General features: G+C 37.6%; 1 protein-coding gene across 1 annotated transcript in view; it reads left to right on the top strand.

The window, feature by feature from the left end:
- Positions 1 to 15,020: 15,020 nt before the first annotated feature.
- The window catches only part of SCLT1 (sodium channel and clathrin linker 1), a 364,373-nt gene continuing 351,753 nt past the window's right edge, over positions 15,021 to 27,640 (top strand). Inside the window, exon 1 of the mRNA XM_064651522.1 lies at positions 15,021 to 15,154. The gene's annotated coding sequence lies outside the window, so the exon portion shown is untranslated. The remainder of the gene's footprint in view (positions 15,155 to 27,640) is intronic.

Raw genomic sequence — 27,640 nt, 5'->3', positions numbered from 1 at the left:
AAGTAGTTCCAGCTTGTGACACACCAGTACTAATCAGCACATGTCTTTCAAAGGCACCAGAGCCTTCTCAAGCAAAAAACTGGTTTTCCTTTTTATAAGTTGAAACAGAAAGTGTGATTTATTCCAATGAAAACATTAACCCATATTTCTAATGCTGGATTTCTCAAAGACTTACTTTCATGATAACTGAAGCAGAATATCCTGTTGCTGAATTAAGGTGGTAAAAAGGTAAGTTAACTTGTCTTATTTTTAATGCAAGCTTTCCAGAAACCTTAACAGAATCTGAACAGGTGAACAGAGCAGTGAAACAGATTTAAAAGATTGGAAATTTGTCCTTTCTTCTTTGGGCTGAAGTTAAAATAAATAATAAGTTGTGTACTTGATTTTGATAGGTTGTGATTAAGTAAGAATAGTGATATTAATTATTCTATAGTAGATTATCAAAATTTGTAATCAGCAAGTTTTTCCAAACCACACAGTTCTTCCCTCTTTGTCCTGTTACCTCCAAACCTACTGCAACTCATTGTAACTATTTTCTCCATTGTAGCTGGCTGCAAGGAAGTCTCATGGATTTATGTAGTACCTCTGGTCATGTACTGTTCATTCTCATGTTCCCCAGCCATGCACAGGGTGTGCATCAGATGGTAACAGTAAAGCTGGAAGAGGAAAAGTCCAAAAATAAGTTACATAGCTTCAAAAAGCTTGACATAAGCAACAGCCAAATGGCCAAATCCCTGAAGAGGTTGGTCTGAGCAACGGTTTTGACAGTGACATTATAATATCAAATCTGTATATTAAATCACCTAATAATAAATACAGTAATTTCTGAAAATATGTCCTTCTTTACTTACACAGTTTAGTTATTTAAGAAACTAAAATAAGTCCTTTGATTAATTTGAGTCCTCTTTGATATCCTTGATATACTAGAATCCAATTCCAAATGTCTTCTCTATGGTTTGTTTCCTTCTCAATGTCTATATACTATCACTTTATGTACACTCCAGACATTTACTCAAACTTGCTCACAAAAAGTGCTTTTGTGTGGATTTAGTTTCAGCAAAAAGATTCTGAAAAAACATTTTATTTGGGAACTATTGTAAACCAGAGATAAAAGATTGCATGATTTGTTAAAGCAACAACCCCTAAAACCAAAAAATGTTTTGGCCAGCTTCTCTTCACAACTAATTCCCTCTTCTTTGCCCTGACATTATACAGTCATTAAAGCAGGTAAAACTTCCAGCTAGGACAATTAGTGGGTCGTTCACATTTTAAAAGGATGTTTTGAAACATGCTCAATTCCAAGCAAACGTTACATAAAATGGAAGTTCATACATTGGGCAATACTGAACTTCATTTGATACGCTGCTCCTGCAAAGAATATATTGAAAAATATGTCCACAAATACTATGTTAACAAAGAGCCTGTAGCTTCATATTTCCAAAATATTTTCTTCTATTAGGAAAATTTTTTAATCCTCCAAAGAGGTTACTAAGGTAACAAAGAAACACATGAAAACAACAAAACAACCCAAAAAAATGAAAAGTAAAGAAATAGCTGCCTCCACAGAGCTGTGTTTGAACCACAAAGTTTTAGTTTCAAATTTAAGTATTACTGCAATTGACACATAAACTAATAGACCTCTAAATGACAAATTTCCAGGACATATTTTTGGTTCACTATGATTTTTAATATGATTAATCTTGAAATACTGACTTCACTGGGAAATTTAATGGTGTTTCAGTCTGCTATTAACAAATAAGTTAAATGACATAATGCTGCTCACATCCAACTGACCAATAAAGATAATAATGGTTTTTGTTCAAAATTTATCATCTCCTCAGGGATAAACCTGCTCTTGTATAACATTTTAAGGAGGATGAAAAGAACTTATCCATTCTCCATACTAACTCGTTTCTTGCAACTTTATTAATTCTAAATACATCCAAATATCAAAATATATCCTACTCCACACTGGACTTCTAACATTGCAAATATTGTGCATAAAAAGAAGAAAGATCTAGGAAGAACAGACAAATGGGCAGGTGGAAAATTAAGAGAAAATTGTTATAAAAAGGCTCGATCAATCCCTTCCCCAATTTTTAGGTAGTTCTACTTTACTCATGGCAATCTACCAAAACTTGGTTTGACCAAAACTCATTTTACATCAGTTTGGTCTGTTGCCCAGCAAAGACTTAATAAACCTTATCAGATTGAAGAATCAAAGGGACTACCACCTTAGTCATCCCTTATATTCTCAGTCACGCCACTTATCAACTCTGCAGTGCATTACCACTGTCAAACTAGATCAAACTAGTTCTATGATCAGCAGCTTTGCACTTGATCCAGTTTGACTCTGTCATAGTATTGAAATTGGAAGGTCCAGCATCATTTCTGCTTCACCAAAATAAAAAGAATTTGTTGTTTCTAGGCCAATATGCTTCTGTTCTTCCGACTCCTACCTGGACACAGAAGTGTAAGCAAAATAATTGATTTTTCCACAATTTTTTTCTGAGTAATATAGAAACAATTATTAGCAGAAAACCTTAAATAATTCTCTCTTCCAACATGTCACCTTTATTTTCAAGAATCAAATGTGTCCTTAGTTTGGGGTATTCACATAAACCCAGTTGATTTTGCACAAGCTCAACCCATTGAAAAGATGAGGATTATCCTCACCCCAGCGCTTGTGTTACTAGTAAAGAGTAAGGATTTTTTCTGACACATCACTTTATCAAAAGAATTTTCCATGCTGTCATTGTCCTAAAGATTCTTTTCACGGTTTCAGTAACAGTGGCATCTGCAGAGGAGAGCTCCAACCATTAAAACATACTTGAGATTGACAATGAGTTGAAAACATCTGTCAGACTTGGCCAAGATTTCAATCAAGTGTGATGTTGCCGTGTTACTCTGCTACATTGACTTAATAAATGACTTGGCTGCTGTTAATGCAAGGAAAGTTGGGTTCTAATTACTGGTCTGATTTTTTTTCCTGTATCTGAAATATAGTTTCACTTAAAGGTCCATACTGTACGTGCATTAAAATTAATTTGCTGAATCTAGAAGCTGAAGTAAAGTGATACAGCCTTACTTTTTAACGTACTGTATTAAGCATCAGCCTAATATGTACAACATGGTGTATATACAAATAGTCTCCAATAGAAACTAAATCATCTGCATTTCCCAAACAGTCTAAGAAGACTAAGCAAGTAACTAACTGATAGTTTCAGCCCCTTTTTTTTTTCTTGATTAACCTCAACAAGTCCTTAACAACTCAGCAAAATGCTTCAAAGAAGTCAGTGTCATTTTTTAAAAATAATGTTCAGGAAAACCTCTGAGTTATACAAGTGTTTTTTTTCAAAGAAGCTAAAAAAGCATATACCTAACTGAAGATATGCCAAAGTAACAAACCAAAGGGCTGAATTGCTATTTCAGATGAAATGAGAAGGAAGTAGCACACAGTGAATTCTTACCTTCAGAAAGACAATGTTTTCTTTCAGATGTAAGTCAAGGCAGTCCAATCTGGAACTCGGGACTGATGGATTGATTTCTCTTTGCTTTTTTTAAGTATCCATTTCATTCAAAGATGTTACAGGGATTTCCTGAACTCTCCCTTCTTGGGAACAGTCCCATCAACAGGATACTTTAGAAAAACAAACATTTTTGCACGAAGTATAGCCCTCAACAAAATCATCACCTTGAATTCTAAAAAGCTATTATGATATAATTTAGATTATAAAAACTGTTATGTGTGATGTTATATAGCAAATTTGTAGATGTAGGAGGACCATGTAAATGAAATGATAAAATTTATATGAAACCGCATATTTTTTTTTTTACCATTCTGATAAGTGAAAAGTATTCTGATACATGCAAAGCATTCTGGTAGCTTTTTGCTGAAGGAATTCTTTTATGAAAATTTACATCCAATAAGATTTCTGTTATTTGGCCAGATTTTCAGCTGCTTTTTGTTTAAATGTAAAATGAAAAAGCATCTTACTAATTTTTCTGAGAAGCTTATGCTTCCACTAAATGCACACTAAAGTTGTGGTTGTAGTTGTAGTTTTTCTGAAACTACTTTCTGAAACTACTTCAGTTCTCTGAAATGATGTTTTTTACCTAAAGAAACAACAAAGATTTTATAACGTATTATTTTAGGTACAGATTATTACCAATTTGAATAAAGATTATTGAGAATTATATAATGAAAATCTCAAGGTTTGCCTGATGTGAAATTTCATATATTCACAGAAAATCTCTTTTCCTTTGCTTGCAGGAGAAAAAAAATGATAATCTTTGGGTTATTACCTGTGGCCAAATCAAGACATAATTTTCTCTGACTGTACTTTGAAAGCATGTATAAATGCAAAAAAACCCCAAGTATTTTTCCAAAAGATGGAATACATAGTGCTCTGTTTTGTTTTGGTTTACAGTATGAAGACCTTCTGCATGCATGGTTTGGTCCGTCAGAGGCTGGCAGACTGCCTATTTGCAGCTGTATTCTTATTTTTTAAAATACAATTTTTTATGCAGTCAGCAAGTACCTTTTCTACCATTTTTTTCAGTTTAGAGGGGCACCTCTACTTACACTAAGATTTTACAACTTGAAAAAATATAATGCAATCTCATATTCTTTACCTGCATATTGAACATTTTAAATAATTTTTTGAAATTCACAGTATTTTTACACTGAATTATTTTTTTTGTTTGGCTTAATGACCATAATAGATGCTGCCCTGACAAAGCAAGGGACTTTGCTCCAGAAATTTGCCTTCTTTATCTTTGTGATCTAAAGCTAAATGAAACACTTCAGTTTCTTGGGCAGGAGGAAGGGACAAGAGTCAACAGCCGAGCTCAGACTACAGTAACATGGTATGTCTAACCTAAGGGCCACCCATACTTTAGTCTCTCACTCTGTGAGCAAACTAAGGAATCAGAGGATTACACACAGAGTACAGTGAAATCCAGTTCAGGTAAAGATGACAAAAATCTAATCTTCATAAAACTATAACAAGGTTCTTTGAGGCTTTTTACTCCCTAGGATTTAATAATATCTATTGACAGTTTAGTCATTAAAACCCTTGGTGGTGTACCACACACTTTAACAGTCATCCTAAGAATATGTCTGTTTCTGCCAATCCATAAATGCAAATTTATTTTAGACAAGGCATGAATAAACTACTCAATGCAACTAGCCATATGTTAGTATTTTTTATAGATCTGCCATATCTACATTAATTTCTCTCCCCGCTCAGGAGACAAGACAATTAAGAGAGACAAGTCAATGTAAATCTCAAGATTACAGTCAGGAAACATATCTTTATTTAAAAAAATTCTCTAGAAGCCCCTATCAACCTCATGGTCTAACCTCAAGCCCCTATAAACCTCATCTCATGGTCTCTAAAACACATTATTGATGTTCACTTCTCAAAAATTGCCACTTGAAACTATGGGTTAGGTTGCAATTTCAACCTGCTCTCCTGTTTTCCTCAAATAAACAGAAGCAAACTGAGTATGTGACATAGAACAGAAATTCTTGCATCTCCAGTCTCTAAACTAAGAGAGACTATCGATGTTATGTTTCTCTTACAGTAAGCATTCACTTTTCTTGAACTAGTCTCTGTAATTTGCTTATCTGTATATAGTAGCAACATAATACATACCAAAGCATACAGCTGCAATAAGCATAAATATATTATAAAATAGTAAAATTAAATAAAAGCAAATACTTCTTCCCAGGTAGCTAAAGACAAAGGCAAAAAAATTTGCCCCTGCTCAAAGCCAGCTTCAGGGAAGACAACTCATTATTGGCTTAGCCATGTTAGAAGAACAATGTCCTTGTGCTAGCAGAATTCGGAATTCACGCTATCTTCCTAATCTTCTCATGCCATGCCTTGACTTTTATTGACAAAATGTTCAGATACTAGAAACTACACCATCTTATATTACCTAGCAGTGACACCTTTGAAAAAAACAAGCAATCCTACCCTTTGAATATTAAAAAAATAATCACCATTATGTACAGGTTTTAGAAAAGAAAATATGCAGGGTCTTTCCAAAAAAAAAAAAAAAAAGCAGAAAAAATCCAATAAGTAGCAATATATATTATATTTCAATAATATGAGTAATACACATTACTATATTATCTCAAAAAATGAGATAAGATTCCCAAATTATGTGTATACAGGATGAAGCTCTCTTAAATGCACACAGACCTCCTAGTCTAATGAGTATCAAGTTTTAAATAATAAAATCAATCAAATGTCTTACATCTGTTCTAGAATTAATTTTTTTAATTAAAAAGAAAACCTCGTGAAACAGTGTTGCCTTAAGAGACTGCGGAGAAAAAAACTCCAGGCCAACTTAGTGTAGGAGATAAGATAAAGGAAGTAGGTTCTTTAATTTCAGACCTGAGGCCCAAGGGATACAATTTAAGGTATTACCCCAACCAATCCCAGCTCTATCCACGCTGCAGATCCTCCTCTGGCACACCCCTCCGGAAATTGAGGCAGGGGTCTCTGGGACCCCCTCTTCTTCATCTTCCTCTTCCTCGAAGCACGCAGAGACCTTGGAGCTCCTCCAAAGTTCTGGGTTTTAAAGGATGCTTTGACTATGATGTATCTTGTTCAAGCCAGGGTGCAAATGTTCTTAAACAGAAAGAAGGCCTACCTTGAGGGAAGTCTAAACAAGCTAAGGAATTTAGAAAGTTAGATATGAAAGGGGGTAATAGAGTTGGGTAAATGTGTAAACTACTGTGCTGAAGGGTGGCATATTATACAGCCCCATTAAAATCTACATTCACTACACAACTACTCCTAAAATCTACAAAAGTTAAAAAAACCAAAAAGCTCTGAGGCATCACAGTATAACTTAAAATCATCCTTTGTAATTTTTTTATCTCAAAAATAAGAAGTTTTTCTTTAGGAAACAGAAGTCTTTCTGCATGACCTGTTTGTGCTTCAACACCTCTCACTGCTGCTGTGTAACTAGCACCTTTAGTCTCACACAGAAGTTAATTTAGCATCCCACTGGTGTTCCTAGGAATAAAAGAAACAGCACAGTAAGAGCTAGTGAATCACTTTCAAGGCAACAACAAGTCCATTTTCACGTCTTTGAAGTTTACCAATGTCAAGTCAAGCCTCCCTGAAGACAATCCTTCTTAAATGAGAGATGTAAAAAAAGAGTTTGCATGCAATTTAAATCCTGCAAACTGGTAATCTTCTCACAAAAATTACAATTCCATTCTCATGCATCAATATTTCTGATTTATCGTCATTTTTCTGTTACATGAATTGATCCTTAATTTCCAAGACAGAAAAAAAGACTGAGCATTTTTTGACAAGGGTTACTGATTTGCCATTTAGTCACCACATGCAGTCAAGCTTACACTGCTAGAAGTTTAAGAGGACCAAATCATGGTCCTCTTTTCCAAATTCTTAACAGACCTCATAGATTCATCAAGAAAAGTTGGTCTTTTCTCATCATTCCCACTAAAACAATAAAAAATTGGCTTATGAGCTCTTTGCCAGTTTTTTGGTGCTGAACACCAGTCCAAATGTGTTACCATGAAGCAATGACTGAAGACGTATATCTAAAATCATCTCCCACAAGAGACACTGAATTTTTATTTAAATTTATAAGGTTGTGTGCATGTACAGACCAGATCTTCAGTTGGTTAAATCAATACATCCCCTTTCTCTTTAGGGAAACAGTGATTTAGATCCCAAAACAGCACAGCACTGCAGTCCCACTAAAGTCAGTGGGTCGATAAGTAAAGTTTAACAGCAGTGTTATAAGGCATTATTAGTATCAACAGACTGCTAAATAACAAATTTACTGTGATCAAGAGTAAGAAACTTGTCTTTTAGGTTACTGAAACAGTGCTCACAGACATATACCAAGCTTAAAATGAAATGAGGAAATGTCACAATTCAAAAGAAGATGACACCTGTCCATGTGCTCTGAAACAGAAATGTTCTATTTAAAAAAATGCTAGAATTTGGATCCGTTCTGATGTGTACTCCTTTAAAATTAGACCTATTCATTAAAATGTCTCTTGGCACTTTTTTTTTGCTTCTTTTCTTTTTTCTCTTTTTTCTTTTTTTTTTTTTTTTTTGGTGGCAGAAAATCAGAACTTCTTTTCCATTTTAAAAAAATACTTCCAAAATAGTCCAGAAAGGCAGAATTTTCAAATTTACTGTATCTTTGTTTTCAGCTCTCAGAATGTTTAATTTCCCTTTCTCACTGTTAACCTTATTGAACTGATTTAAATCTGATTGATTTTATTCCTCACTTTTTTAAGGTCTCAGCTTTTTACTTTTCTTTTTTTTTTTTTAATTTCTCTTCCCTCTTTTGCTTCAGGATTCTGTGATTTTTGAGTCTCCAGAAGCCATGGAAAAGTCTAAAATTTGCTAGAAAATATTGAGGGTGTTCTGTGGTTTGCAGTGTGTGCCATGTCTGAGAAGGAACAAAGAAAGCACACAGGGAACCATTTTGTATGACAGTACTGCTGTACTCAGACCTCCAGTCAGCCACGAAGCCCTGTATGCCCCTGATTTTTGGGTATTAAGCACATGGTCATAGATGCCAAGTTGATTTCTAATACAAAATGCGTAAGTAACAGGCAACTTCAATTTGAGTGTTTCCTTTTTTAATTTTATTTTTTAATTCAAAATGGCACATTTCGGTGACACATTTTGATTTAGATGAAAGCACAGTTTGCAGGAGAAAGCCTCTATAGTGACCATTTTTAAGCAAGTCTGCTGTGGAGAAATTAAAAAAAGAATTCTTTATTGTTTAAAAACAATCTTCATTTTAGATTAAAATATCAACTTGCTTCATAACATGCAGAGTTATTCATGAGAAATACTTCTGAAAGGAAAATTTTCAGAACATAACATGCCCCCTCATTGTCCCATGCTGCTCTGTAGGGGTAGAAAATGTAAAGGAGAGATGTGGCAGGACAGACATTGTTTTAATGTTTGTCTTTGTTTCTCACTACTCTTATCTATTAAATTGGCAATAATTTAGTCTTTCTCAAGTTGTCTCTTTTTCCTGCAACAGTAGCTGCTAAGTGGTCTTTAGCTTGACCTATGAGCTTTCTTATCCTATTTGTTTTTAATTCCTGTCCTGCAGGGGAGGAGGAGGAGTGAGAGAGAGGTTGGGTGGGTCTTTGCCCTCCAAGGTTAGCTGACCCCACTGCATTGCACTAGATCTTCTACAGAGGACTGGGAACTCACAACCACACTGAAAATTTTCAAAAATCCTAGCAATGGCTCTGATTCTGCAGTTCTTTGTATACAGGAAAAGACAAAGGTCTATGTAGGTCTGCAAGCAGGTACATTGAAATCAACAAGCAGCTACTTCTGTATACAGAAGACCTGTCTTAAAACAACTGGAGAATCAGGACCATGGATTCCTCAAAATAACCTGTAGCCAATATAAGGCATATAAACCAAAATAAGAAAATCTCTTCACAGTTAGCCTGCAACCACTCTATGGTCATCAAAATACTAGAGAAAAAACTTGTTGCCAATATAGTCAAGGGCTCTCTTAATTTCATGTACTGTGACTCCAACAATTTATTCATTTCTCATTTTATTTCTCTAAAGTAGCCTCATTTAAAAGCAGGGAAACCACACTTCATGCTCTTCAGTTTCATTAAAGATATACAAATCCCTTACCAAAAGAAGACTACTCTAATTAAACCATTATGGTAGAAGGAAATATTGAAATGATGAATCTGAAAGGACTCTGGCACACTCCATATTCTCTTGCACATTATTCCTTATGATATAAAAAACAGAAGAAAAGAGCTCCTTCTTTAAAAAAAATGTTTAGAATCACATGATGAAATATGAAACAACCTAGAGTAACACAAATGGACTATCTCGCAGATTTTCTAAAGTTTGTCGAGAAAGAAGGCCATTGATCACTTCTTCGACAGTGTGGGAACATAATATTACACCCTCAGAAAACCGAACTGTATCTGCTTGACAAATATTTTTTAATTCCTCACTTAAAACTCCTTGCATAGGAAATGTGATATAAATACTGCATGAATTACATAAGAGAAATCCAGCATCATTCAATATATGCTGCTTCATCAGCACTTAAATTAAGCATTGCTGAAAAGAAAATAATAAACTAAAACCTGAGTATTACTGCTTCCCTCAGGAACTGCAAAATAAGACTTTGAATTATATTTTTGCAAGTGCAACAAGAATAGCAATGACTGTTTTGAGTTTGACACTAGGAATGGAATGAGGCAGGATTTTACTTCACTTTTGAAGCACATGAAACTTAGGGCTATGTTAAAAAGAGGGCTCACAGTGAACTCAATTTCATGATTAATTAATTAACTGTTCCAAAGTCCAATAGTATTTTGGGGTTCTTTTGGTTACAGAACAAATACATACTTCAAGAGTTGGTTTCCACATGGATAAAGAAGCATTTCTGGGTCTGGCTTTAACCAAAGAAACAGCTTATATTTGTTCAAATCCTACTTCATACTGGATAAGGATATTCAGTGCCCCTTTAGCATTCATATTCAGTACAGATAACCACAGTCTGTTGGCTGCTGCATCAGATGAGTGTGACAAAATATTTCAGCTAAATTCCCCATCGGACTTTCTTCCCTTCTCATTTTCAGGCTGGTCTGCAAAAAAAACTTGAAAAGAAAAATTAAAAAAAAAAAGTCTCTCCTCTCTTTCTTTTAGATCTGTCCAAGGAAAGAAGACTACTATAAGCTTTCTATCAGGAAGCCTCCTCCACAAACACACCAGTCACCTTCAATTCTTGATGTTCTCTACCTCCTTCCTCAAAGCTGTACTGCCTCAGATTCCTGTAACTTCCAGAAGAACCAAGTAAGCTTCCAGAAGAACCACTCTTCAGGGTCTTTCTGCATGAAAAGGAAAGACTGGGAATGCATAGTTATCCCAGTCCTGACAAAACCTGTGTTGCCAATGTCATTATCATGTTTCCATGGGGTTTCTAACACTATAGGACTTCTGTCTAGCTCCATGATAATAGAACAATGGCCTTGAGACAGGTGATTAGATTTCTTTATCCTCATGCCATGTTTTTTTCATTCCAGGAAGAAATACCCTCACAGACCTTTTGAATTACTTTCTTAGCTACACAAACAATGAGCAAAAGAGATATTAATTCTGTGTGCTTTTTTGATTCCTATTGACCTTGTCACAGTAGTCCAATGTCTAACAAAAGCCCCAGAAAATAATTTCCAGTAATCGATTGGAATCCATTTCCAATAATCCTATTTATAATAGGCAAGAGGCCCAAGAGAGCAGATTCCAAGGAAGTCAAGAAACCAAAATGTTGTTTCTTTCATAGCCTGAAGGTAAATGAAAGACATATCTTCCAACCAGAAGAGCAGATGAATTAGTGAGCCTTGTCAATTTCAAAATAATCCCTCTATCAAAATAATAGTAATTAAATATTAATTCTCTCATTTTAAATACGCTTTCCTTACAATCCACTGGAAATACTGAAATACTAGAAATATTCTGTAAACACATGTTCATGGCTCTGGTCTACTATCACCAGGGATCAAAGCAGCAGAGAGTACAAATACGTTACTGACTGACTCTTTAAAGACTTTAATTTTTCTCATAAATCTTTTCTCCAGCTACCTGATTATTGGTATTTCAGAATAAAATGCATGGTTTCTGAAGGTTTCTGATTGATCTGAGTGGCTCACAAGTAGGATCATGAACAGTCTTAAATGACAATGATCACAGGCCACCCTGGAGCTGCCGAAAAGCTGTCAGTTTTTATGCATCTGTTCAGGTAGATGGCCTGAAAAGAATCATGGCATCAGCTCATAAGGAAAGGTTTCATGTTTTAATATTTGCTAAATCTATACAGCAAACCCAAATAAATAAGAGCTTGTAGTTTATCTATTTTTCACTTGCTTCCTCCATGTATAACAATGGATTGCACATTCTATATGCTGGAGCGAGAGTGGGTTCCCTAAAACATTACACACTGGGAAACTGTGATCTAATATACCTTGCAAATTTTGCCTGAAGCTATTTCCATAAAAAACAGAGAAAAGGAGGTATCATTGATTTCAACAGATGCTAGCTCAGATGGAAAGACATTATACACAAACAAAGCTTTAGGGACTAGTTTTGATCACCCAGGGTTTTTTTTTATTCTTGCTCATCTCTGCATTTCCTGATTTTGCTGAAATAAAGAACAGCTGTTCTTACAAGCTTACCAACTTAAAGCTGTAAAGACAAAACTTGCATCCAAATTTCCTTTTTCTTTAATAGCATAGTATAGATCCTATCTCATTCAATGGAGAACAAAAGTAAGTCCAAAAAAGGGAGAGAGGGGAATCAGTCTCACAATTCTGCTAGCTGGGGAAAGGCATATCTCCCTCCATCTGTCTACGGACACACTCTGTTGGAATTTCTTGCTCCCCAATATTTGGCCAACAGAAAGGATGCTATGGTGAGATGGTTCACATCCCAAGGACCACTCCCCAGAATTGCTCTATGGTCAGTGCAATAACAAACCTGAGGCCATCTCAGCAGAGCTGGCTTTTTTTCCTGGACAAAAAGATAAATGTGACTTCTTCACTATGCATCCCTTGCACTGTGTTATGATGCATTTGCAGATCAGTTGTAGGCACAGTACTTGTGGGTATTCCACAGTAACTGTGCGGGCACAGTGAACCTGTCTAGTTTTTCTGGGCATTCCAAACAAAGATCCTGAATCCCTGTTTTCTTTGCAAGACAAGTAGATATGACTAGAGAAACATGAAATCAGAGTAAGATGTCAGCTAGGCATGACTCCACACCAACATATAGCTTACATGTGCTATAAAACCCTGCCCAGAAAGCTGGTCAAGTGTTTTGCTACTGAAGACAAATCACAAAAATATACATGCTATAGTAGGTACCTCTCTACTTTCCAACTGCATGAGTCAGTCCAGGGAAAGCACTGCACCCACACGGCTGCCATGTTTACAAGTGAAAATCTCTCTTTGGACTGGACTGTGCAAGGCAAATGTACCTGCAGCCTCTCTACTCTCTAACTAGGTTAAGCATCACCACACTAACAGTCACTGCCATAACAAAAGTTTACATATATCATTAAAGTGGGATACAGTCTGTAGCTATAGGAACAGGAGCTCCACGTTTGATCCTTGCTCCCTTTGTAAACTCAAGGAAACAAATTAGGCACTGTGCCTTGGTGCCTGCTGCTCAAGAGCAGGGCTGCTGCGCTTTTAAAGATTGTTGGCTGCATGTAGGTAAGGGTAGACAATTAGTGCACTACACACACAAACTCATGGCTAGAGAGAGGTCTGTCTCTATGCCACAGCAGCAAACAAGGGAGCACAACTTCTAGGTCTGGTGCTTTCTACTTCCTTTCCCTGCTGTCTCAGTGAAATGAGGCAGGGATGACAGCTATCAGATAAATCACTACTTAAATGCAAGTGCCACACACAACTAGTTTGCAGTATAGTTTCCCACACATTAAGGGCCCATTCAGAATCCGAAATAATAATTTAGCTTTGCTCATTATGTGCTTTGCCTGGCTCTTGTGCTCTTGTAAAACCGCACTGAGTAGGTAGGCATGAAATAATCTCTTGCTGCCTGTAGCACTGTCTTTTTTTTCTTTTCATGTGACTGCAAACAGAAACTCTTTATTCAAAAAAGGAAAGGTTATTAAACTCAGCAGAGTTATTTTAAAAACAATAGAAATGAACTGTGCAATCTTGAGTGTTACTCTTGTCTGGAAAGCTATTTGGCACAAAAAGGCAAGTGGAAAGCACAGATTCAAGTCAAGTCTGACCATTTCCATGTGTAATCACCATTAAATGACAAAGAGAGTAATCTGCAACTTCTCTTTGTCATGAACAGTCCTTTAATTTGGGGTTATTATTACTTTTCTTAAAGGTTCCTTCAAGCTATATGCCCTCTTGACATGAATCTCCTTTTATAAACAAGGCACAGATCTCAAAAGGATTTAGATGTTGTTTGTGGTTTACACTGGTGAGTTGCCTCACTGATGTTAGAGTGACTCACATGAGTAACATGAAGGCCAATAAATCTAAGCAGCACTGAAGCCCTGTCTGATTAAATCTTTAAATCCATAGTTGTTGATCTGTAAAACAGTAGTACATGAGAAGTCAGCAGCTGGGAAGCCAATCAAGCAATATTACAGACCTCCAAAGGCCAACGTTAAAGTTACCTGTTTGTTTTAAACAGGATGAATAATGGCAAAAGTGGCACTTGCTCTCCACATTTTCCATGCCCTTGTTTGTTTAATGGTTGGACTGCCCAGCTACAATATTTCTTTTACCAAAGAGCTTATTAAGTGAGCTCCAAACCTGAAGTATTAAAGCTAGTCTATAGTCTCACATTTGTCTGGTGCATAAATTGCCACAACAGCCTTGCAACTACTGTGATGGAGGTACAGTGCCTTGAAACAACACAGTCTCAGACTGGTCAGAATGATTATTAGCACCAGTCACACTTGACTGAAAATAAACCAGATAAGCTGTATTAAGCTATCTTATTGGTAACCATCAAGAAAAGAAATTAATTACTATTTCCTTTCTTTTCCCAGTGATCTGCAATCCCTAGATGAACACTGTGTAAACCAGAAAGATTTTTGTGGCCATCTTCTGCTAATTGACCTTTAGCTCTCCCAATTTCATTTGCCCTAAGTGTTAATTGTCTTTGAAAAAGCAGTATCTTACCCTTTTAGAAAATAAAGTCTGATTTGTGTCTGCCAACATCTCACAGTATCAAAGCCCTGTTAAATCATACTGCAGTATAGCTGAAAATGAGTCTCCAGGAGAAATGGAAAGAGGGTGGGGGAAGGAAGCAGATCCATCAGTGAAAGAACTCCGCTGCCATCTAGAGAGAATCTGCATTGGCGAATTTTCCGAAAGGGAGGATCAAATTGCTAGTTAAAATATTTCCATTCTGATGCTGTTTGGGGGGAAGGCAGGTTCACTCCACTCAGATTCATTGCATTTCTACATTTCTACATTTTCTAAATCAACTTTCCAGTAATCTGCACTACAAATAACATAACCAGGAATATAATCTACCATGAATTCTATGGAAATCATGGGAGATAATTTTAAAGACTCACTTATAGGCTCGCCTACAATGAGGTATGGTATCTGTACAGTTTTGTTTCAAAGTAGCTCTTTTGAAGAGGTAGGTGATGTATCTTTGCAGAAGGGTGCTTCAGTCACAAACAATTTACATTTTAACAGACATGTTACACTCGTAGAAGCTGCCTTTATGATTGCTTTTCAGAATGAAAGAATATGCTATTTCAGGCTATGGGTTTTTTTCTCTTTCAAACATATAGAATTGTCTTTTCTGCATGTTTTATGTGCAGAGAGCAGAAGGCACTCACAGGACATGTTACTAGTAAGAGTCTACTTTAATCTGAACAATTTAATTTCCTCTGCCTCTTACCAAAGAGCCACAACTCCATGCAGTGTATGAGATGGGTCAGTTGATATGAAAATGGGAGAGGTGTTCCTCACCACCAGCACCAAAATCAGATTACAATCTCAAAACAGCTGATTCATGGATACATGGCTAAGTGCATTGGGAAGAAAAGAAATTAATTTGTGTCTTAAGGTACAGTCAGCAAGTAATGCAACTGAATCACTAATGCACCTCAAAAGGAAGAATTCATTACTGCTGTCTCACAAAAACACTCCCAGTGAATTGTGTTCCTCTTGGTCTCCATCACTGTTATTTACTTGCTAAGTAAAGAGCAGTGTGGGATTTGTAAGAGATAGGAACTCACAGATTCCCCTGTCTACTTTGAAAATTTTGAAATCAAAATCTGTTTGAGGACTGCTAGTATGAATCTACCTGCAACCATTAAAATATAGCCTGAATGTTTTTCATATTACACTGTAGTTTGTGTTTACTTCCTTTGTGAAATTCTGTTGGACTGAAATATCTTGAGATCCACAAAATTAGTAAATTAGTTTGTGGTTATTTCCACAGTGAGGTACTCTGTGATAGTGCAGGGTCTTTGCTCACTTTGGCAACAGTGGAAAATTAATAGAGCACAGAAAATTATGATGGTGGCTGTACTCCAGTTTAAAAATATGTAAAACATTCTGCATTATGCAATTATGAAAAGCAGTATCTTAATTATTTATAGTTTTATCTCCTGACTAAGAATGGGACTTCAAGGAAATTATACCCAGAAAAAAAAACATTCTTCATTTTCACTGAAATCAGAAATATTTGACTTCACAATGCCCTGCACTCCTTGACATTTATCCTAACTGGATGATAAATCAGATCATTTTGAGCATTCATTTTATATAAGCATCTGTGGCTACTCAAAGGAAAAGCAACAGAGAATCCAGCCTACAGAATCTGTTACGGACACCATAAGGTTTACTAAGCTAAGAGACGGTTTCAGTGAGATGACCATATGTCTTTTCATTTCTACTAACGCTGACACTGATGATTCCTGGATGGAGGAATATAGCAGTTTTGAATGATGGGTTTATGAGGAGAGAAAATCCACCTCTTTGATGGAATGTTAGGAAACAGAGAATAAAGAAGACTGACGAAGATATTTCAGTTGAAATGTGTTGCAAAATGCAGGAGGCATTGCTTCCATTCCTTACAGCCAAGAGACTTTGCAGAGGAAAAACCTGAATGCACCTTTAAACCCCAATTTGTCCTGTCTGCTGACAAACACAATTAAGTGCACAATTCAGAGGTAGAACAATATGCATAAGAATATTTATTGTGAAAGGACAAACATTTATACAAGGCTAGAATGGGCTTTTTGCTGTTATCCTGCTTCTTACCTTTCCAGAGACCTTGAAGACAATCCTGAAATAATGACACAGAAGAAAAACTCACCTTATAATAATAATGCATTAAAAAACCGAATCGGGTAAATACCAAAAGCCAGACAGCTGTAAGCAGAGAACTGCTTCTGTTGAAGCAGAAGAACAGACTTTCTTCTTCTTCTTTCATTAGAGGTAAATAAATTCAGCCCATAGTGCTTGCAATAAGTAGACCAGCCCATCATGCACTATATTTTACATGAGAAGTTGTTTTAGACATTTTTGCCCATGGACAGTCCCAATAATATCAGACACAAGTACATCAACTAGAAATAGATGGGAAGAGAACATTCATATTGTGGAAATAAAAGGATAGCATCCCTTCTGTGTCTAGAATTTATTGTGGAGTCAAAGGCACTGCAGAAATTCTGTTTGATTTGTACTTGCCACTGGATATAGCAGCATAGGCTTCATGAAGATATGAACCTTAGCTTTTTTTGAAGGGTCACTTAAAAATTATTATTTTTCAAAGGACATAAATAAAGCTCCTCTAAAGCCATTTACTTATGGTGTGACTCTAGACAGTTAACTTCACATCTTGATGCTTCCCTCCCCTTGCTTCTACAGTTTGTCTTGTTTACAGAAACTCTTTTTTTGTAGGGTTAGACTATCCCTCAGCATTACTTTTTTTTTGTAAAATGACTGGTACAGTGAGACCAATCGCCCTTTCTAAAGGTAACTGTCCTGTCAGGGTCCAGTCCTTGTTCAAAACAAAATTCCCTGGAACATATTCATTCATGCTCAACGTTTTTGTTAATTTTAGCAAAAAGAAAGGCACATACTTAGATCTACCTCCTTCTTTCACAAGCTCTTTCTTCATAGACTCATTGACTAAGGAATCTCATCCCAGATGGAGGTGCACATGTAGGCTTCTCATTAAATACCATGTAAAACATGGCATAGCTGGCATTGCTGCAATGTGATATTTTATGAATTTGTAAGAATGTTTATTTTTATACTGATGGTAAATATTTTGGAGAACAGGGTGGGTCTGCTTTGGAGAAAGCAAAACCAGCAGTTAGATGTTGTTTGTCTAGTTTCTTCAGTGATCAATGCAAGGAGTTACCAGAGTCTGTTGCTCATTTGAAGTCAAAGTTACTGGTTTTGCACAAATATCAGGGATTGTCTTCTTGGTATAGAGTATCTTGAGCTTGATCATTACAAAAGATCATCATGCATGCATTTAACCATGACATTTAATATTAAAATCACAAAATCATTTTCAAGGATCACAAATATCATCATAACTTTTCACCAGCTAAAAAACTGTCCTGTCATATAGTGAAGTGCCTTGTAACACAGAGACAAGAATGAACAAAGAGGCAGCAGATAAGAGTGCTCTCCTGTTCTTTACAAGTAACCTCTAGGGATAATCTCTCTGAATTTGTTTGCTTTCTAGAGCGCTTACACAACTTTTTGATCAGCCTGTTGGAGATCTTACTGGAAGAAATATTTGACTTCTAATGAAGAATGCCACAAATTATTGTTGCGTGTTCACTTTAGCACTTGAGATATAGTAGATGAGGTGCTTAAGTGCATAAAAACCAGTTAACATAGGAGAATCAGACTGTACTTACTGACTAGGAGCAGATCCAAATGGAAGGAGCCGACGTGTGAAATACCGTAATATTAGTATTGATTTTGTTCACCTTATAAACCTGAAAGAAGGAAAATACAGTAAAGTGATGAAATGTGCTGATCACACAAAAAGGGTGAATCAACAAATACACAATAGGGAAGCAATAAAATTCACATGGATTTGGCTAGACTAAAATCATGGGCAGGTAAATGGATTTATGCAATTCAATTCAGAAAAGAAATAAGATAATGAATCTACAGCTAAAATAACAAGAAAAGGGGACTCTACCTTCAATGGACAGAGATTTGCTTTTTACCATTTCAATGCAGAAAATGTTATTTAATAAATTCAGGTTTCTCTAAAAAGCTCCCTTCCTGCCAGCCCTTTTTCTTTTCAGCAGTTGGTGCTTTATAGTAAGAGACACTAGCCAAAACAGAGAACTTACTATGTGAATTTCTTCAACTTTTTGCCAATTGACTCCTTTTTATATTAAAAAAGGGACAAGAAACAATGTTTAAGAACATAAAAATTAAAGGAGGTTATTCTGATACCAGGCTAGATTAGGTATTATGAAAGTGACATTCATAATACGTATATCACTGTGATTAAAAAAATGAAACAGAGTTGGGAAAGTAGGATGTGAAGAAGACAACAAAGAGATATATATTGGCTAATACCAAATACTTATTTAGGTAATCTGAGAAACAGGGTATACATTCGGAAAGCAGTGAAGATTAACCACATCACTCCTACTGGCTGTAAACATACTGTTAAAAGGAAAAAAAGGAAAAATAAAATCCAATCCCTGATCTGATGTTGCGGACGACGGGAAAGTATCACACGATCACAGTATTGATCATGACTAATCCAACTTTATTGCTGTAAGCTCCATGCTTATAAAGGTTAATAATTAGGCTCATTAATATTCCAAATACAAGCTCATCATTGGCTCCTAATTACCTAAGTTACATTTGCGCAAATGCTGCCTCTTTCTCATGGCTATAGTTACTTTATTTACTATTTGCTACTTTCTCTACCTTTCCCATCCTGTTGCTCTAATTTTTCTATCACGTATGCAGTTTCTTAAACAATACAGCTTCACAGCAGACAATGCAGCCTTGCAGTTTCTTAGACAAAGCAGTTTCACAAACACACTGATCAGTGACCTTCTAATAGTTTTCTTGCTTTAGCGTGAGACCAGCGGTATAGAATCTTTAATGTGTCCTCTCTCTACCAACCAGGTTTCTGCAATATCTTCTACAATCTGACACAGGATTTACTAAGAAATACAAAATCTCAGAGCTGTCAGGATTATCCCAGCAACTTTTGTACTATTGAGAGCTAGCTCCCAAGCTCTGGTAACATCACTTTGACCCCAAACCTTCTGTGCCATCCCAATAATAGTAAGAAGCTGTTATTGTTAAATATTTTACTCATTGGTAGTACAGATATAGCTGTGACAAAACTGATTTCTGCTTAACTTTCCACTGTAGGAAGTGTGCCTCCCTGGTTTCCCCTCTTCCATCCAGTTTAGAAATGTTACAATCGAAAAAGACCTCCCAGAATTCACTGAGTCAATTCAAGAGAGTCAACATTTCTATGGCCAACACACCAGTTCTTTACTTCACACAAACAGCTACAGCGCAGAGTATCCACAGAACATAACTACCTGAACGTTTCCTCTCTCATACAAGTCCCTCTCACTGGAAAAGGCATCATGCAAGATCAGATCCTGAAAGCTCAACAATGCAATGAAAATGACTTTTAATAAATAATAAATTACTAATAACAAATAAAAGACTTCACTAATGTTTCAAACAGGGAAATATTTGGAGAAGAGAGAGCTAATGAAGGCTTAGTTCTGCTCTGCAGTTATTTTATGGAAAGAATAGCACTTTGTCCTCCAGTGACTTCATGCAAAGACAGGCTCTGTTTTTACTTCCAACAATGAGAAGTTTATCTGGACCAAAGATACTGTATGAAGTCTTTCCATTTAATATCTAAATATTAGCAGTAATTCTTGTTGTCTTGTTACAAGCCATTACAATCAAACTGATCCTGCAGCCCATGATGCTCTTTTAAGTTCTTCAGTATCACTTGACCGATAGAACCAGTAAAACTTGGCTAAAAATGCTTCTCCTTTGTTTCACACAACCATGAGGGATAAATGTAGGCATCACATACACACAGAGAGTACTGCAATTTTTTTAATATTTTGTGGCTAATAAGACTATTGCTAGAGGCTGAATACCAATTGCCTGAAATCAAAGGAAAATAAAAGGCAATCCTCATAGCTGTTAATTTGACAGCTGGTCAATTCCTCAAATCTGATAAAGAATTCTTGGGCCAAGACAGCTTTTAGAATTGTATAAAGGCACATTTCTGTAGGAGGCAAAACAGCAGCAGGGCTTTGAGGAGGGAATTTGATCTTTATTTAATAGACTGGCAGCTACAAGAGAGAACTCCAGCACATTTGCAAATGTGCCTGTAGCTAATGAGTGTATATGCAGCTTAGAAGGGTTACAGATCTTCACACAAGACTCTGACCTAAAGCTAACACTCAATTTAGAATAAAATTATAGGGGAAAAAAAATTGTGGAAATAGTTCATAAGAATTTTAATTGACATTTCCATGGCAACAAGCCCATTAGCATTGTGGGTGATTACCGGTTTTTTACTAACTCTTCACGTTATAGTTGTGCATTATGTGAACTCTCCAGTCCTGATATGCCAGAACAATCTAATGACTAATTCTGCAGTAGTACTTGTAGTCGCACAAGCAGTACTATTTTCTTCAGGGGAATTATACCACTAAAGACAACTTACCAGTGAGAATGTATTGCACAATACCTTAATTCTGAGACAAATTATGCCCATATTTATGCACTCGGAAGTCCAACTGGTTTCCCCACCACTAATTACAGGGTTTGATTATTATATAATTCGGGGGCAGTATTTTTTCAGATAAGACTGATGTCACAGCAAGAGTGAAGGAACACTATAACATAGTACCTTTATACATATTCTCACACACTCCAACTTTTTATAACAGTATTTTACTAGTGTTGTTAAGCCTATTCTCTAAGCATCATCCTGTACCTTTTTCTAAGCCTGTGTTTAGATTTGTTTTACCTCACAAAGTATGAGCAAGTTTGAGCTGGCTTCCCACCAAGTCTCCAAACGCTCAGTGAAAGCCCCTCCCCTCCCTCCCTCTTTGGGCAAAGAGAGGAAAGGAAAAAAAAATTATAGAAACTGAGAGAAATCAAATGGATTGTATAAAAAATATATATATTTACAATTATATATATACATTCTGAATATATTATAGACAATAGGGAGCCCCCGAGGGGGAAAAAGGGGAAAGGGAGAGGGAAACAGGGATAAAAAGAACTAAAATCAAATATCTTCTAAAGATACACCTTCAATAGAGAGCTAGCAAATAAATACAAAAAAACCCGAATTAAATACTTCCCTGAATGGGAGAGTAGAACTAACTCCCCACACCTCCCAAATGGAATGGAGATAACGGCAGATCAGAGCAGACAGGCTCTGGCTTATACAAGCAAAACTGTCTGCGAGAGGGAGCTGTCGTCTTCAGCCACAGGAAGAGCAAAGAGAGCGAACTCTCTATCTGCGCCTTTTTATATGTTGTGTTAAGGAAAGGAATGACATGGAATACTTCCTTAGATTTCTGACTCCATTGCTAAGGAAGGCCTAAAAAATCCAAGAAACCAACCCACTACACAGTGGTGGTAGCTTAATGTCATCTAAGGCTACAGAGTCAAAGCTGCTCAGGGAGAGATAAAGCCACACAAACAGTAAATCCTTTACCTTGATTAGTCGTCAAGTAAGTCTGAAGGGGTTGATAGCGGGTCTATTAGCTCCCCGGATGAAGATATTGACTGGGCAAACTTTTGGGTGTATCCTTGATGATAAGGAAGTCAACATGCAGCCCTAATGGAGAAACAAAGACAGAATGTAAAGTTGGTAGGCCCAGGATGTGGGAACCACAATAAGGCCTTGAGCTTTACCAAATGTATCACCAATAGATCCTAGCCAATGAAAACACTGTTACTTGCTTACCTAAAATAGGGTTACTGCTTGCTGCTAGCAAGGGGTATAAAAAGGCAGATGAGAAAATAAAGTCAGACATCTTTTCTGCACACAACTAGACTCTTTGTGTCTTTATCGACCGTCATGACTCTACACCGACATAAGTCTATTCACTGGTCACTGATGTTGACTGTCTCATTCAGGAGCAGCACTTCTGTGTAAATAACATCACAGGTTGGAGTATACAATTTATACATATAACCAACTTTGTCATCAATGTAAAATCACATACAGACAGAATAAGAAAAAGGTCTAAGATATTACATTTTTTCCCAAATGCAATCATATATTGACAGATTTCAAACGCCTTCTGGAAGCCTCTGCCAAGGCTCCAGCACATTCTCTTCCACTGCTCTGCACAAGTCCAACCTCGGAAAAGCTGATGAAAATGACAGCCCAGGACATACCAGCTAATTATTCTGCTCACTCATATCTTCCAAAGTCCTCTGAGTTCCCAAATGTTCTCTCTTGTCAGGAAAGCCACACCTCTAAAAATAAAAGGTCTATGCCATTGTACTGGATGATGATTCTTACAGTGAGTTTTATGTATGCACCAAAAGAAGCAACATGAGAAGTATTTATGCAAATGCATACATAACAAACAAAAGCAAAAATAAAATTAAAAGTGCAAGCTTAGGGATAAGAAATGTTTTTCTCTTTGAGGAGGTACGTGGTGACTACAATGAGTCAGAAAGGATGTTTTTCAGTAAAATTAATACATTAATACCATTCTTTGTATCCACAGTGATTAAACTACCCTGATAAGTTCTACATGTTTATTTACAAACAATGCCCCAGTCCGGTCCAGTGACCCAATAAGTCTACAGATAACTAAATCCGTGATTATCTCCAAATGCTATGGAAACAACTCCCGTGCCTGAAGTTGTGCATGTGCTTAGCAGTTTGCAAGAGTTGGGCCTGAACAACAAATTACATTCCTTATGCCTCTGTGATCGAGCATGGCAACTGTTTTAGCTTCATACATCAACACAACACAGCCACTCAGGCAAGGGAGTGTCTGACCTCATGATACTACAGGAAGAATTGAAGATAGGGTGACTAAAATTACTCAGAGGGAATGAGTCTTAAAATATGAAGCTTATAAGTTATATAGTCCTGTCAATGCCTCGGGGACAGATCACACAGCAACTTTTATACATCTAACTCTCAGTTTCACAAAACCACGGTTTGGAGGTAATGGTTTGAGTTCTGGTATCAGGCAGAAGTGAAAGCAGAGGGACGGACTTCCTTTGAGAACCTTAGTAATGAGGGGAGAGAAAGAAACAAAACCATTGGAATAATCAAACTAAAATTAATTGCATTAAAATTTAAAGGATAATTTTGTAATCTGACCACCAGTGGATTAGAAGCAAAGTACCAGACTGCCATCTACCGACACTACAAATATCTCGCAGATAATAAACATGGCAGCAAAATGGTTTTTCGAAGTTCCTGCAAGACTTGACTCTTAGCATATCTGCTGGTAGTACCATGCCAAAATAATTGCACTGGGTTGCACCGCCAAAGCACATACTGCCTACAGAAATGATAATATCATCATCATCATGACTAGGCTTCGCGAACAAAGATTTGGGAAGGCTCTATCCACATTTGTTACAGGCACGCTGGTGGCTTATGAGGCCAATACGAGACAGACATATCCAATTGCAAAAGGCACAGCAGAAAGACTCCTTAGATGGTATATTCTGCAAGACACGGTTCTTTCTGGGTTGTCTTTTCTCCTCGAGAGTGATCCTGCATGTGTTCTCAAAGGAGACAGCTGCGTTATAGATGGTGTGTCTCCAGGCCTCCCGATTGGAGTCCAGAGTAGACCAGTTATGGTGATCAATATGGCCAAGGCTGAGATTTTGTTTCAGGGAGTCGTATGTTTTCTTCGAGGCTCCTCTCATGCAGCAGCCAGTGGCAAGTTCACCATAAAGCAAAATCTTAGGAAGGCGGTGGTCCTTCACCCTGGAGACGTGCCCTGCCCATCGCAGCTGTGTTCTCATCAACATGGCCTCAATACTTGTGACTGCTGCTTGTTCTAGAACAGATGTATTGGTCACATAATCTGACCAGTGGATGTTTAAGATTGTACGGAGGCAGCGTTGATGGAAGTGTTCTAGGAGACACAGGTGGTGGCAGTAGATGACTCATGATTCAGAACCATACAAGAGAGTAGACAGCACTATGGCTCTGTAAACACTTTTCTTCAAGTGTTTATTTTGCCATACTCCTTTGTGGAGTTTTCCAAAAGCTCTATATGCCTTTGCTAACCTGTTGTCTATCTCTCTGTCAATCTTACCATCCAAGGAGATGAGGCTACCGAGGTAATTAAACTGCTGGACTGATTTGAGCTCTGATTGGCCAATGGTGATGTGGGGATGATGGGGGACTTCCTGAGGTGCAGGTTGATGGAGGACCTCTGTCTTCTTTAAGCTGACTTCCAGTCCAAAGAGCTCAGCAGCATCTGCAAAGCAGGATGTTAAACGCTGCAGAGCTGCTTCTGTGTGGGCAACAAGGGCGGCGTCATCAGCATAAAGCAGCTCCCGAACAAGATGGTTTAAGGTCTTAGTGTGGGCCTTCAGTCACCTTGGGTTGAATAGGCTTCCATCAGTACGATATTGAATGTAGGTACCGTCCTGATCATCAAGGTCTGCCGTGGCCCTTTGGAGCATCATGCTAAAAAAGACTGTGAACAGGGTAGGAGCAAGAACACAGCCTTGTTTCACACCATTCTTAATTAAAAGGGCTCAGAAAGTGTGTTGCCATATCTGACTTGGCCGTGCTGATCCTCATGGAGTAAGATGTTCAATTTAAGGAACTTGGGGGGACAACCTAAAAGTTCCAAAATCTGCCACAGATCTTTTCTGCTCACAGTATCAAAAGATTTGTTGAGATAAACAAAGGTTACATAGAGACCTTTGTTCTGTTCCCTACACTTCTCTTGCAGTTGTCTGAGAACAAATACCATGTCTGTGGTACTTCTGTTGGCTCTGAAACCACATTGACTTTCAGGTAGGATTCCTTCTGCTATAGTGGGTATTAGTCTGTTCAAGAGTATTCTTACCAGGATTTTACCAGCAATGGAGAGCAGAGTAATACCATGATAGTTTGAGCAATCTGATCTAATTCCTTTCTTCTTATACAAGGTGATGATGACTGCATCACGAGGGTCTGATGGTAGTTCACCGAGCTCCCAACAGCGCACCACAAACTCGTGAAATTTGGTGTGGAGTGCAAGGCCCCATGTTTCCAGACTTCAGGTGGAATTTCATCAACCCCAGCTGCCTTGCCGATTTTCACCTGCTGTACGGCCTTGAGGGTTTCTCCTGAAGTGAGGGCAGTATCCAATTCATACTTTACTGGTTGTTGTGTGATGGACTGAATTGCTGAGTCTTGGACTACACGGTTGGTACTAAAAAGAGTCTGAAAGTGTTCAGACCATCTATTCAGAATGGAGGTTTTATCTGTTAGAAGCGTTTGACCATCAGTGCTGAGTAGAGGGCTTTGAACCTGGTATGTAGGCCCGTATGCTGTTTTCAAGGCCTCATGGAATCCTTTGTGATTACCTGTATCCGCGCATAATTGAGTTTTTTCAGCTGGATCGATCCACCACTTGTTCTGGATGTCACGGAGTTTCTGTTGGAGCTTGCTGCATGCGAGAAGAAAGGTTGTTTTTCTTGCGTGACAGGATGGCAGTGCAAGGTGTGCTTGGTGGGCGGTTCTCTTCTTCCTCAACAAGTCCTGGATTTCTTGATTATTTTCGTCAAAGCAGTCCCTGTTCTTCTTGAGGGAGAACCCTAAGGATTCTTCGGAGGATTGCAGGATGCTGGTTTTAATATGGTGCCAAATTGCTTCAGGAGAGGAATCTGCAGAATCTGTGGAATGGTTTTCAAGCCTAGTCTGAAGGTTTGCCTGGAATCTGTCTCTCACTGTGGCTGATTGGAGATTGTTAACTTGGAGTCTTCTTCTTGGGATATTGCCCCTTTTAGGTTTAAATTTGAGATTGAAGTTGAGTTTACAGCACACAAGTTGATGGTCTGTTTGGCATTCTGCACTGGGCATCACGTGGGTATAGTGGACATTGCGAACATCTCTCCGTCACACCAGGACATAATCTATGAGGTGACAATGCTTAGATCTGGGGTGCATCCAGGTTGTCTTCAGACTATCTTTCTGCTGAAAGATAGTAATAGTGATGGTGAGCTGTTGCTCCGCACAGAATTCTAGCAGAAGTCGACCATTATCATTGCATTTTCCAACACCATGCTTGCCTAATATTCCTTTCCTGGTTTCAAAATTCTTACCTACTCTGGCATTGAAATCACCAAGGATAATGATCTTATCATCTGCAGGCACCTTTTGGATAAGGCGGCGCAGGTCAGCGTAAAATTTATCTTTTTCGGCAGGATCAGCTTGGAGAGTTGGGGCATATATACTAAAGAGGACGAAATGTTGCTTGTTGTGGAGTGGAAGGCATAGGGAGATAATGTGGTCAGAGTGACCTGTCGGCAGATTTTCGAGTTTTGGAACAATAGAGTTTTTGATCATGAAGCCAAGTCCTGAGAGATGTTTTTCTGTTCTCGGTTTACCTGACCAAAAGAGTTTGTAACTGGCATCATGTTCTCTAAGACTGCCTTCCTCGTGAATGCGAACTTCACTGAGAGCAGCTATATCGATATTAAGATGAGCCAGTTCATGGGCGATTAGGGCAGAACGACGCTCAGGACATCCACTATCTGCAGAATTGAGCATGGTTCTGATGTTCCAACATGCTAGAGTTAATTTAGGTACACCATTGGAGGCAGGTGCATGCCTTTGTCTTTTGATCTTTGTGCAACCACATTGGAAGAAGATGCCCGTTGGCCTGTGGTTAACCAACTGGGTGAAGGTGGAGATGAGCTTTGTTTAGGCCACCTTTTCTAGGCCCCTCTCCGAGTGGAGCAAGCAGTGCTGTCTTTGAAAGAGCTGCTTGGTCGTTCAGGGTGCTGCCCCAAGTGATTGTCATCTCTGGTCAGTCTCAAATGACCAATATCCTGAACCGCCTGCATGCAGGGTTGGGTCTG

The sequence above is a fragment of the Pseudopipra pipra genome, chromosome 4 (genome assembly GCF_036250125.1).
Source record: "Pseudopipra pipra isolate bDixPip1 chromosome 4, bDixPip1.hap1, whole genome shotgun sequence".
NCBI lineage: Eukaryota > Metazoa > Chordata > Aves > Passeriformes > Pipridae > Pseudopipra > Pseudopipra pipra.
Note: the sequence above shows the minus strand (reverse complement) of the source record. Positions and strands in the feature narration are given on the sequence as shown.